This window comes from Salvelinus fontinalis, chromosome 11 (assembly GCF_029448725.1).
Source record: "Salvelinus fontinalis isolate EN_2023a chromosome 11, ASM2944872v1, whole genome shotgun sequence".
Lineage (NCBI taxonomy): Eukaryota > Metazoa > Chordata > Actinopteri > Salmoniformes > Salmonidae > Salvelinus > Salvelinus fontinalis.
Genome location: NC_074675.1, coordinates 31,258,162 through 31,269,001, shown reverse-complemented (window position 1 = coordinate 31,269,001; position 10,840 = coordinate 31,258,162). Strand labels below are relative to the sequence as shown.

The 10,840-nt window shown below is 40.9% G+C and overlaps 1 pseudogene; it reads right to left on the bottom strand.

The window, feature by feature from the left end:
• Positions 1 to 2,365: 2,365 nt before the first annotated feature.
• LOC129865525 (SLAM family member 9-like) lies at positions 2,366 to 10,628 on the bottom strand (annotated as a pseudogene).
• Between the last annotated feature and the right edge of the window lie 212 nt (positions 10,629 to 10,840).

The following is a 10,840-nucleotide window of genomic DNA, read 5'->3' as shown; positions in this document are numbered from 1 at the left end:
TCTCACAACCGCAGACCACGTGTAACCACGCCAGCCCAGGACCTCCACATCCGGCTTCTTCGTCTGCGAGATCGTTTGAGACCAGCCACCCGGACAGCTGATGAAACTATGGGATTGCACAACCGAAGAATTTCTGCACAAACTTTCAGAAACCGTCTCAGGAAAGCTCATCTGCGTGCTCGTCATCCTCACCAGGGTCTTGACCTGACTGCAGTTCGGCGTCATTACCGACTTCAGTGTTCAAATGCTCACCTTCGATGGCCACTGGCACACTGATGAAGTGAGCTCTTTACGGATGTATATTGGTTTCAACTGTTCTGGGCAGATGGCCCAGTACAGTGTGTGGGTGAGCAGTATGCCGATTTTAATTGTGAAGATAGTGCTCCGTGGTGGTGGGGTTATGGTACGGGCAGGCATAAGCTACGGACAACTTACACAACTGCATTTTATCGATGGCAATTTGAATGCACAGAGATACCATGACGAGATCCTGAGGCCCATTGCAATGCTATTCATCCACCGCCATCACCTCATGTTTCAGCATGATAATGTACAGCCCCATGTCACGAGGATCTGTACACAATTCCTGGAAGCTAATAATGTCACAGTTCTTCCATGGCCTGCATACTTAGCACACATGTCACCCATTTAGCATGTTTGGGATGCTCTGGATCGACGTGTATGACAGCGTGTTCCAGTTCCCACCAATATCCAGAAACTTTGCACAGCCATTGAAGAGGAGTGGGACAACATTCCACAGGTCAAAATCAACAGCCTGATCTACTCTATGCGTGAGGCAAATGATGTTCATATCAGATACTGACTGGTTTTCTGATCCATTCCTTTATCTTTTTTGAAGGTATCTTTGACAAGATGTATATCTGTATTTCCAGTCATGCGAAATCCATCAATTAGGGCCTCAATAATTTTATTTCAATTGACTGATTTCCTTATATGAACTGTAACTGTAAATTGCTGCATGTTGAGTTTATATTTTTGTTCAGTGTATGTTATGAATTTGAAAAATGTACAATATGATCTGAATTTGTAAATTGATATGTTATGAATTCTAGGTTAAAGGGTTAGAGGAAGGGTTAGCTAAAAGAGTTAAGGTTAGGTTTAGAGTTAGTTGTCATGCTAAGTAGTTGCTAAGTAGTTGAAAAGTTGCTAATGAACTAAAATGATAAAGTTGTCCGTGATGAGATTGTCGGACATTCGTGTTATATACCTACCCATCCACCTCAACCAACCACCCTACTATTGTTTTTGATTTTTAAGTAACCATCTGTCTTATGTAACCATACCAAAATTAACATATTGTATCATACTAAATGGAGTGTCTCGGATTTACATACAGAATAGTATGAAATGCTCTGAGACCAGGTTGGGTGGTCGACAAACCCTCAACCTTCTGGCCCATAGCCCTGCGTGGCATCGACTGTGCCACAACACCATGCTAGAATGGTTATGTCGATATCCATGTTGATAAACACAGGGTTGCTACAGTTATTGTTATTTGTGGTGGTACAGTAATCTTTTTTTTGTATATTATGAGGGTAAAAAATGTGTATAGTACAAGCGGAGGGTTATGTAAAAATATTGTGGGGGGGGGGGGGGGGGTTGTCCACAACTCTCGTACACTCTTAAACGGGAACACACACATTTAACATGAACATAACAGGATATAGTACTGTGAGTAATTATATATAGATAGCTTCCGTAAAAGAGAGGGAAGCACAACGTTATCCTGGCTTGGAGTTTCACAGTGGATCATGCGACTACTTCTCCAGCAACGGACAGAGTCAATACGCCTGCATCCGTGACGGAGGACATCTGCATGACACACGTCACCCATTTAGCATGTTTGGGATGCTCTGGATCGACGTGTATGACAGCGTGCTCCAGTTACTACTTCTCCAGTAGTAACTGGAGTAGTAGTATGAAGTAGTAGTATGCTACTACTTCTCCAGCAACGGACAGAGTCAATACGCCTGCATCCGTGACGGAGGACATCTGCATTCATGACTCGACTCGTGACTTGAGAATAAAGGGCTCGGACGTCGAACACTAGGGACTCGACTCAGGCTCGAGGTTAAGTGACTTGACTACATCACTGAGGAGGAGGGTTGGAGACACTCCCCTGGATTGGACTGACAGAAACGATGTAAGACGGACAGTGGGCCTGGGTTGACAATTCAAATCTTAATGACAGCATCAAGTAAGGACATGTTCAAGGTTAATTTACAGTACACACACACACACACACACACACACACACACACACACACACACACACACACACACACACACACACACACACACACACACACACACACACACACACACACACACTCAAAAGCATGTATACATTGTACACTCAAAAGCATTTATTCAAATACACAATAACATACACATTCTCACCGGGGTTGGGCTCAATTCTGAATTTTGGAATTGACTCCCATTCAACTCATGAGTTGAAATTCGAATTGAATTGGCCACACCCCACATGATGTAGAATTGAATTAGATGTATGGTACTTATTACAAAAATTATAACCCGAAAAAATATGATATACAGTTGATTGATTGTACGTGTCTTTTTATTGCTATTGTTTGGTTGAGGGTGTCATCTCAGCCTTCTTTTCAGTTTGTTGAAGATGGGACCAAACGGGATTCCCCTTTTTTTTTATTCAGCTGTTTTGTATACATGTATTTTAAATAAAGCATGTACAGTGCTAATAGATGGAATGATTAATGAAGTCAAATAAGTCAAAATGTTTTTTGTTTTATATTATATTTTCCCGTCATTCTGCTTCGTTCACAATTTCTCCTGTGTTTTGATTTCCGCTCTCTAAGTATATGGGTCAAGTCTTAGTCAATGTAATAGCAGGGTAACTGTGAGAGGGACGGAGGGGTAGTTTATCTCCTATTGAGCAGCTCTGTCTGGTTTGTTGAGATTTTTTCCCGTATTTGTCCATTGGGCAACGCTGTGCTGCTGCTGGTTTCTGTACAGTGCTGTAGACTGAAGAAGGGCTCTGCGGCCCTGGCCCGTCCTCTTTTGTAGCGCCCACTTTGTCCACTAGGTGAGACTCTTCTACAGCTGGTTGCTGCAGAGTGCTGTAGAGTGCCCCTGACTGTGGCTCTGGCATCTCGTCTGGTGACGGCAGCTCCACTCCTGCTGCTCCTGGTTTCCCTACAGTGACGTAGATAGTTGTTATGTCAGAATCCCCTGTGTTTCGTGGTCCCGGCCTCTCCCCTTGTGAAGCGCTCACTGGGTTGACCTGTTAGGATATGAGACATTATACTGTAACAACATTCAAATGATCATTCTTTAAACATTTGGAGAAACATTTGTTCTTTAACTACTGAAAGTAGTCATTCCCTTCCATGTGACAAGACTACGTGGCGATAGAGCTGGGGAAAAAACACTTTTTTGAGATTCAAGGTTTTTCCAGGATACTGACAATAGATAAATGATGAACATAAAAGGTACCTGCAGTGGCTGCTCATTTTTACGGGCCCTTCTTCTGGTTGATTTGATGCATAGTATACCAACAAACACACAAATGAATAGCAATCCAGCAGTAACACTGCCCACAATCATGCCAATTTGGGATTCTGAAGCTTTCCCATCCTTCTCAATACCTGAGATGTCACACGCACGCACGCACACACACACACACACACACACACATTGTTATTCACATTTTTTGCTGGAAAATTGTAACATAATTATATTAAAATGTTGATATTTTTTAACAATGATAGAGGCACAGAAGGTGGAAGCTAGTAAATTGGACTTACACATGTCCTTCATGGGTTGTGAGTTGGTCTCTGCACTGACGTGATTTTTGCCTGTGCACTGGATAGTGCTGTTGTCATTGGAGATGGTGATATTGAATACGGTGAGTGACTGTTGTGACAGTGTGCACTGACGCCCGTTACAGACAGACAATGCCCAGGCATCTTCAACAGAACAGTTCACTGTGATGTTACATTGTCCCCTACTTGAGTTGGAGTAGAGAGACACCACCTTCATGACTGGTATGGAAACAGCTTCTACAAGAACCAGTGGAATTGGAAAAAAGGTTATATCCATGACAAGAAATGTCAGAGAAGTGTGATGAATCTCCGATAAATTAATCCTACTGTAAAACAAAATTATGATTGTGCATAAACCAGTTGTAACCAGTGTGTGGGTAAAATCGCTGGGAAAGCAAAGCCAGAAACAAGCCATCTTACAACTTGTGTGTTATATAGGCCTAAGGCTGAAACATTAAGAAGACACAGTGGCAGAATAAATTCAACCACACCTTTGTTTCGTCCCAAAACCAGAGAGCAACCTCTGTCCGGTGAAGTCCTCAAAGGATATTGCATGTAAAAAAACAGTTACATGACCTACAGCATGGTCAAGCAAATTAATGTTTCCAATATTTTGGGACCAATAAACAACTATTGATTTAGAAGCACATGGAGTTAACGCAAGTCGCAAAGAAAACAGCAGCTGCCCTCCACTCTTGCAGTACCATTTCAACTTCAACATTTCAACATCATCAAATCACCTATGCTTAGTCTAAAACAGTGACAACTAAAAGATACCAAAAATAATTTTGTCCAATCAAGCTAAATATGATGTGGCTGTCCATGGTTCTCATTTCTCTGTGTGTGTGTGTGTGTGTGTGTGTGTGTGTGTGTGTGTGTGTGTGTGTGTGTGTGTGTGTGTGTGTGTGTGTGTGTGTGTGTGTGTGTGTGTGTGCGTGTGCACAAGCGCGTGTTCATTTTCGTGCAAGTAGAAAAAACATTTTGACTCACCCTACTTGTAAAGAAATGTCAATGCCATCATCTCTTTCATGTTGACAAAGCGGTCTATCACTCTGTCATACAGTAAGTAGTACACACTTTCTTTTTTGTTGTCCTAGGCTACCTGGCTGAAATGCTTGCTTGCTAGCCTAACTTTCTTTCATGGGCAACATTAGCTAAGTAACATTAGCCTTCTACATCTAGCTACATATTGAACTTCCATCCTCTCAGGCCAGGGGCACAATATATGAATTTGTGGTTGTTTCAGAATCGCCATTATAATCATTGGCCAGTACAGAGAATTAAGTAAAACCACAAGTCTAAATCCCTATCTCCAGTCATGGCTTATTTAGGAAAGGGACAATTTTAGCTAGCTATAGTGTAACTAGCCACTGGATGACATCAACACAACGAGATGCACAACGAGTTTCTGTCAATGACTAATGCTCTTGGTGTGACTGGAGTGAAGCCAAATCCAAACTGGCTTCCCTTGACACTTTGTTTTGGTGCACCAGGACCATTCACAGTTGAGCTCTCTCAGTTTAGCTCAACACTGAGTGGCTATTATTTGATTAAAAAAATTATCAAGGGAAGCCAAATGCTCTCTGGCTTCCCTTGCATTCAATGCTACGGGTGGCAAAAATGTCATACTCTTTTGGACCAGAAAGCATCAGATAAAAGGCCTACATATACAGAGACAGAGGGGAGCTGTTTCACTCTCTAGGATGCTTTCTCCGGTGAGATACATTAAGCCTCTTGCAAATTGAAGGAAAATTATGAAACACTGAGAGACAAAAAAAAGTGTTTTTTTTGTTAGGTTTTTGTGTACGTTTTTTGGGGAAGCCTGGCTTCCCTTGGCATCCATGAATACACGCCACTGGTTATACCGTAGAAAGTAATGACCGTAGTTGTGGGAAAACATTTGCAGGAATGTTTATATTTTGTGCATGGGACATAGGCTTGACTCTGAAATTGGGGGAGGGGACATTTTTCTACGGGGATCCGGGGGTATGCACCTGGATTATATATTTTTGAAACATGTTTTAAATGGTAATTTCTAGTAACTTTTGAAAAAATGATACAGACAAATATTAACTTACAAATGTGAAAAATGTACAAGGCTAAGTGGGGCATAGCAGAGGGGCACCTACTCTGATCAATCAGTCTTAGGGGCAGGGCTATTCATATTTTACTGAATACCAGAGTGATTGTTAATGTGGATATACACTATATGACAAAGTATGTGGACACCTGCTCGTCGAACATCTCATTCCAAAATCATGGTTATTAATATTGAGTTGGTCCCCCCTTTGCTACTATAACAGCCTCCACTCTTCTGGGAAAGCTTTACACTAGATGTTGGAATATTACTGCAGGGACTTGCTTCTATTCAGCCACAAGAACATTAGTGTGGTTGGGCACTGATGTTAGGGGATTAGGCCTGGCTCGCAGTCTGCGTTCCAATTTATCCCAAAGGTGTTCGATGGAGTTGAGGTCAGGGCAGTCAAGTTCTTCCACACCGATCTCGACAAACCATTTCTGTATAGACCTCGCTTTGTGCACAAGGGAATTGTCATGCTGAAACAGGAAAGGGCCTTCCCCAAACTGTTGCCACAAAGTTGGAATTACAGAATCATCTAGAATGTAATTGTATGCAGTAGTTTTAAGATTTCCCTTCACTGGAACTAAGGGGCCAAGCCCGAACCATGAAAAACAGCCCCAGACCATTATTCCTCTTCCACCAAACATTACAGTTGGCACTTTGCATTCGGGCAAATAGAATTCTTCTGGCACCCGCCAAACCCAGAGCCAACCAATGGCGGCGAGCTTACACCACTCCATTGCGCACAATGATCTTAGGCTTGTGTGTGGCTGCTCTGCCATGGAAACCCATTTCATGAAGCTCCTGACAAACAGTTCTTGTGCTGATGTTGCTACCAGAGGCAGTTTGGAACTCGTTAGTGAGTGTTGCAACTGAGGACAGACAACTTTTACGCGCTACGCACTTCAGCAGTTCCCTTCCGTGAGCATGTGCGACCTACCACTTCGAGGCTGAGCCTTGCTCCTAGACATTTCCATTTCACAATACAGCACTTACAGTTGACCGAGGCAGCTCTAGCATGGCAGAAATTTGACAAACTGACTTGTTGGAAAGGTGGCATCCTATAACGATTCCATGTTGAAAGTCACTGAGATCTTCAGTAAGGCCATTCTACTGCCAATGTTTGTTTATAGAGATTGCATGGCAGTGTGCTCGATATGTCAGCAACAGGTGTGGCTGAAAGAGCCGAATCCACTAATTTGAAGGGGTGTCTACATACTTTTGTATGTATAGTGTATTCAATTAAACAGCCATTTGGTATTCAGAATGATTAATTTCCTAGTATTTTTCTCGCTTTCCCTAAGTCAGGAATTTTACTTCTGCTGCTCTACATAGGGTATGGTTTGAAATGTACTGTAATATTCTCAACTTATAATAGTTATTATACTGTAATAATAACCAGCAACATGCACAGTTGAAAATGTAAGTAGGTATGAAAGGTCAAACTGAAATAAATCAATCTCCACTCTACAGAAATATAAAAAATGTATTATCATCAGGACCAGGGGTCCTTTTCTAGAATGAGAGCTGCTTTAAAAAATCTAAAATGTTGCGAGCTACTCGTTTTTTTCTAGGTTTCAAACAGGCACATTCTTCTCTACCCTGCAATTCTTCCCAGTGTCTTTAGTCTACAAGAGAAAGTGGGTGCACTATGTTTTCTGTCATAATACATGGTCAAATAATGGTTAATAAATAACTCTAAGGGGGGCCCTATAAAATCTGCGATTTTCTCCCCAAATGATGTTATACATTTTCCCAAATTATGTTCTGTTTCATTTTTCCTGGTTTTAGATTTTTGTTTTTGTTTTCCTCTCTTAAAATTACAATTGTTCATAAAGAAACAACAGAATTTGAGGTTCTAAGTCCATGTCAATGGTTAAATAACTTTTTTTTTAGGTCTGGAAGAAAACGAACACATTTAGATTAATTGCGCATCTGGCCCTTTAATTGTGCAGCTAGTGAGTGAGGAATGTGCCTTCTAATTTGCTGTTCTCCTGATGGTTCTGTACTACTGCTGCTAATTTCATGGCAATGTTTGCAAATAACAAATATCAGATACAAATGATATACTACTCATGATATACTTCTGCCAGGTAAGCCTACTTTGCAATTAACATATAATTGAGAAGGTTTTGGGGGACATATTTCAGTCTACCCACAAGACGGTTATCACATCAACTAGCTACACACGGAGTGCTAGACAAACGCCCGCACCACACAGACAAACGGACAATATTGCTGGAAATTAATTGTCAGATATTGTGTAAGGTTTGGCTTTTTAAGCCGATAATGGCTAGCCAGGGGTGTGATAATGTTAAAGTTGCAATTGTAAGATTTGTTTTTGACGGCTAGCGGTTGAACACTTAAATTGCATGTACTTTCAGAATTATTTGGTGAGCTACTCATAGGTGGTATGCGAGCTACTGGTAGCTCCTAATCGACCTGTTGGAGACCCCTTCCCTAGACCAAGGATGAGCAACTTTGATGGTGGTGGGGGCTACAAAAACATCTGAACTCATCATGAGGGACCCACGTGGTTTTCTCGGTCTGCTTACTAACCTCCATACCCACACACCCAGTCAGAGCTGGCAATAGCCTTTTTGGTGGCCCTCAGTTAAATGTTGAATTATACTCACCCTGTATTGTTACTTTGTACTCAATAATAGTTTCTAATTTCCATTTTCCAACAGTTGAATAGTAAATCCCACTGTCAGTTTCCTTCAGATTCTTAATGCACAGAGAGTGGTTAACTGGGTTATAATGCACCTTCTCCTTGTATTGAGGAGAGATCTCTTTATTATCGACTATTATATCCATTTTGAATTTCCATTTCAGTTCTTCATGTTCCCCAGGGGATTCAGCAACAGCCAGACACACCAAACCTCCCTTCAACCCGTACTTGTCTATTGACGGAACTTCAGCCCAGGTCCCTAAAGAAAAAGGAAAAGGTTCACTGGGTGCAACGTTTTTTTCAGCAAGGGATAAAACACGAATAGCATACCAGGCTAACTATTTACCCTAATATTTTTTCTAATCCTGACTGTTATTTGACATTTTTCTTTTGTCCTAAAAGCTTAATTCCCGTTGGAAAATACATGTGCACCGTTTATTAAATCTGTTTCTATAAGTCACCTCGAAACCTTTTTAACTATCTTGAAAACATTTTTTTGGTATAGGTTACCTGTGAGGATGAGTAGAAACCATAAAATGTTCATTGTGTAAGTGATGAAGTCTGGCATCGTTCTCTGATCTCTGTCAAGGTTGAGTTACTCAAAACAAACTAAGTAGGTGATGGCAGTTCCCTGCCCTAAATACGATTCTCACAACTTCCCGCCCCCTTAGTTTAAGCTGTAGTGTTAAATGCTCACTTGTAAAACTTATTTTAGGGGGTAGATCAGCTTTAACATTGTAGATAGATTATGGCTTCCATCAATGTAATTGTCTGCATCATTTCCAATCCCCCATATATTTTTTTGTAAATATACTGTAATGTGCCTTGCAAAGGTATTCATCCCCCTTGGCGTTTTTCCTATTTTGTTGCATTACAACCTGTAATTTAACCTGTTTGGCGTGCAAGCCCGACGTCGGTACATTTATGACAACAGCCACCTCAAGTGCAGGGTGTGAAATTCAAAAGATATTTTTTTTTTAAATAATTTAACTTTCACACATTAACAAGTCCAATACAGCATATGAAAGGTACACATCTCGTGAATCCAGCCAACATGTCCGATTTTTAAAATGTTTTACAGGGAAGACAAAATATGTAAATCTATTAGCTAACCACGTTAGCAAAAGACTCCACTTTTATTACTCCATCAGTTTTTGACTCCATCAGTAGCTATCACAAATTCGGCCAAATAAAGATATAAATAGCCACTAACCAAGAAACAACCTCATCAGATGACAGTCTGATAACATATTTATTGTATAGCATATGTTTTTTTCGAAAAAGGTGCATATTTCAGGTATAAATCATAGTTTACATTGCAGCTACATTCAGAAATTGCACCGAAAGCAGCCATAATATTTACAGACACCAACGTCAAATACCTAATTACTCATCATAAAACATTTCTGAAAAATACATAGTGTACAGCAAATGGGTCTTACTTTTGCTGATCTTTCATCAGAATGTTGAACAAGGTGTCCTTTGTCCAGATGAGTCGTTGTTTGGATTCAGAATGGCAACTTTCTCTCTCCATTTAGCAAGCGCGCTAGCCGGGTTGCACGGATCTCTCCATGTAAACAAACGGAAGAGAACGGAACACGGCAAAACTCCCGAAAAAAATTCAATAATCTGATGAAACTATATTGAAAAAACATACTTTACGATGATATGGTGACATGTATCAAATAAAATCAAAGCCGGAAATAATAGTCGCCTATAACGTCAGCAAAACAAAAGGCAACCCCACTGTCCAAATCGCGTTCTTCAGAGTACCGGAAATAGGGTACACGTCATTCCAAGAGGATTTATTCCATCCTAGATCGAGATAATCACCTAATTTCTTCTCTCACAGCCTTCTTGACACCCAGAGGAAGGTGTAAGACGTGCATGTTTACTAATAGCTCTTGTGCCCATTTATAGGCAGGAAGAGGAAGAGAGCATCGATTTCAGACTTTGAACTTCCGGGTCAGGAAAAGTGCTGCAGAATGAGTTCTGTTTCACTCAGAGAAATAATTCAAACGGTTTTAGAAACTAGAGAGTGTTTTCTATCCAATAGTAATAATAATATGCATATTGTACGAGCAAGAATTGAGTACGAGGCCGTTTGAAATGGACACATTTTATCAGGCTACTCAATACTGCCCCTTGCAGCCATAAGAAGTTAAATGGATTTTGATTTATGTCACACCTGATCTGTTTCACCTGTTCCTGTGATTGTCTCCACCCCCTCCAGGTGTCGCTTATTTTCCCCAGTGTATTTATCCCTGT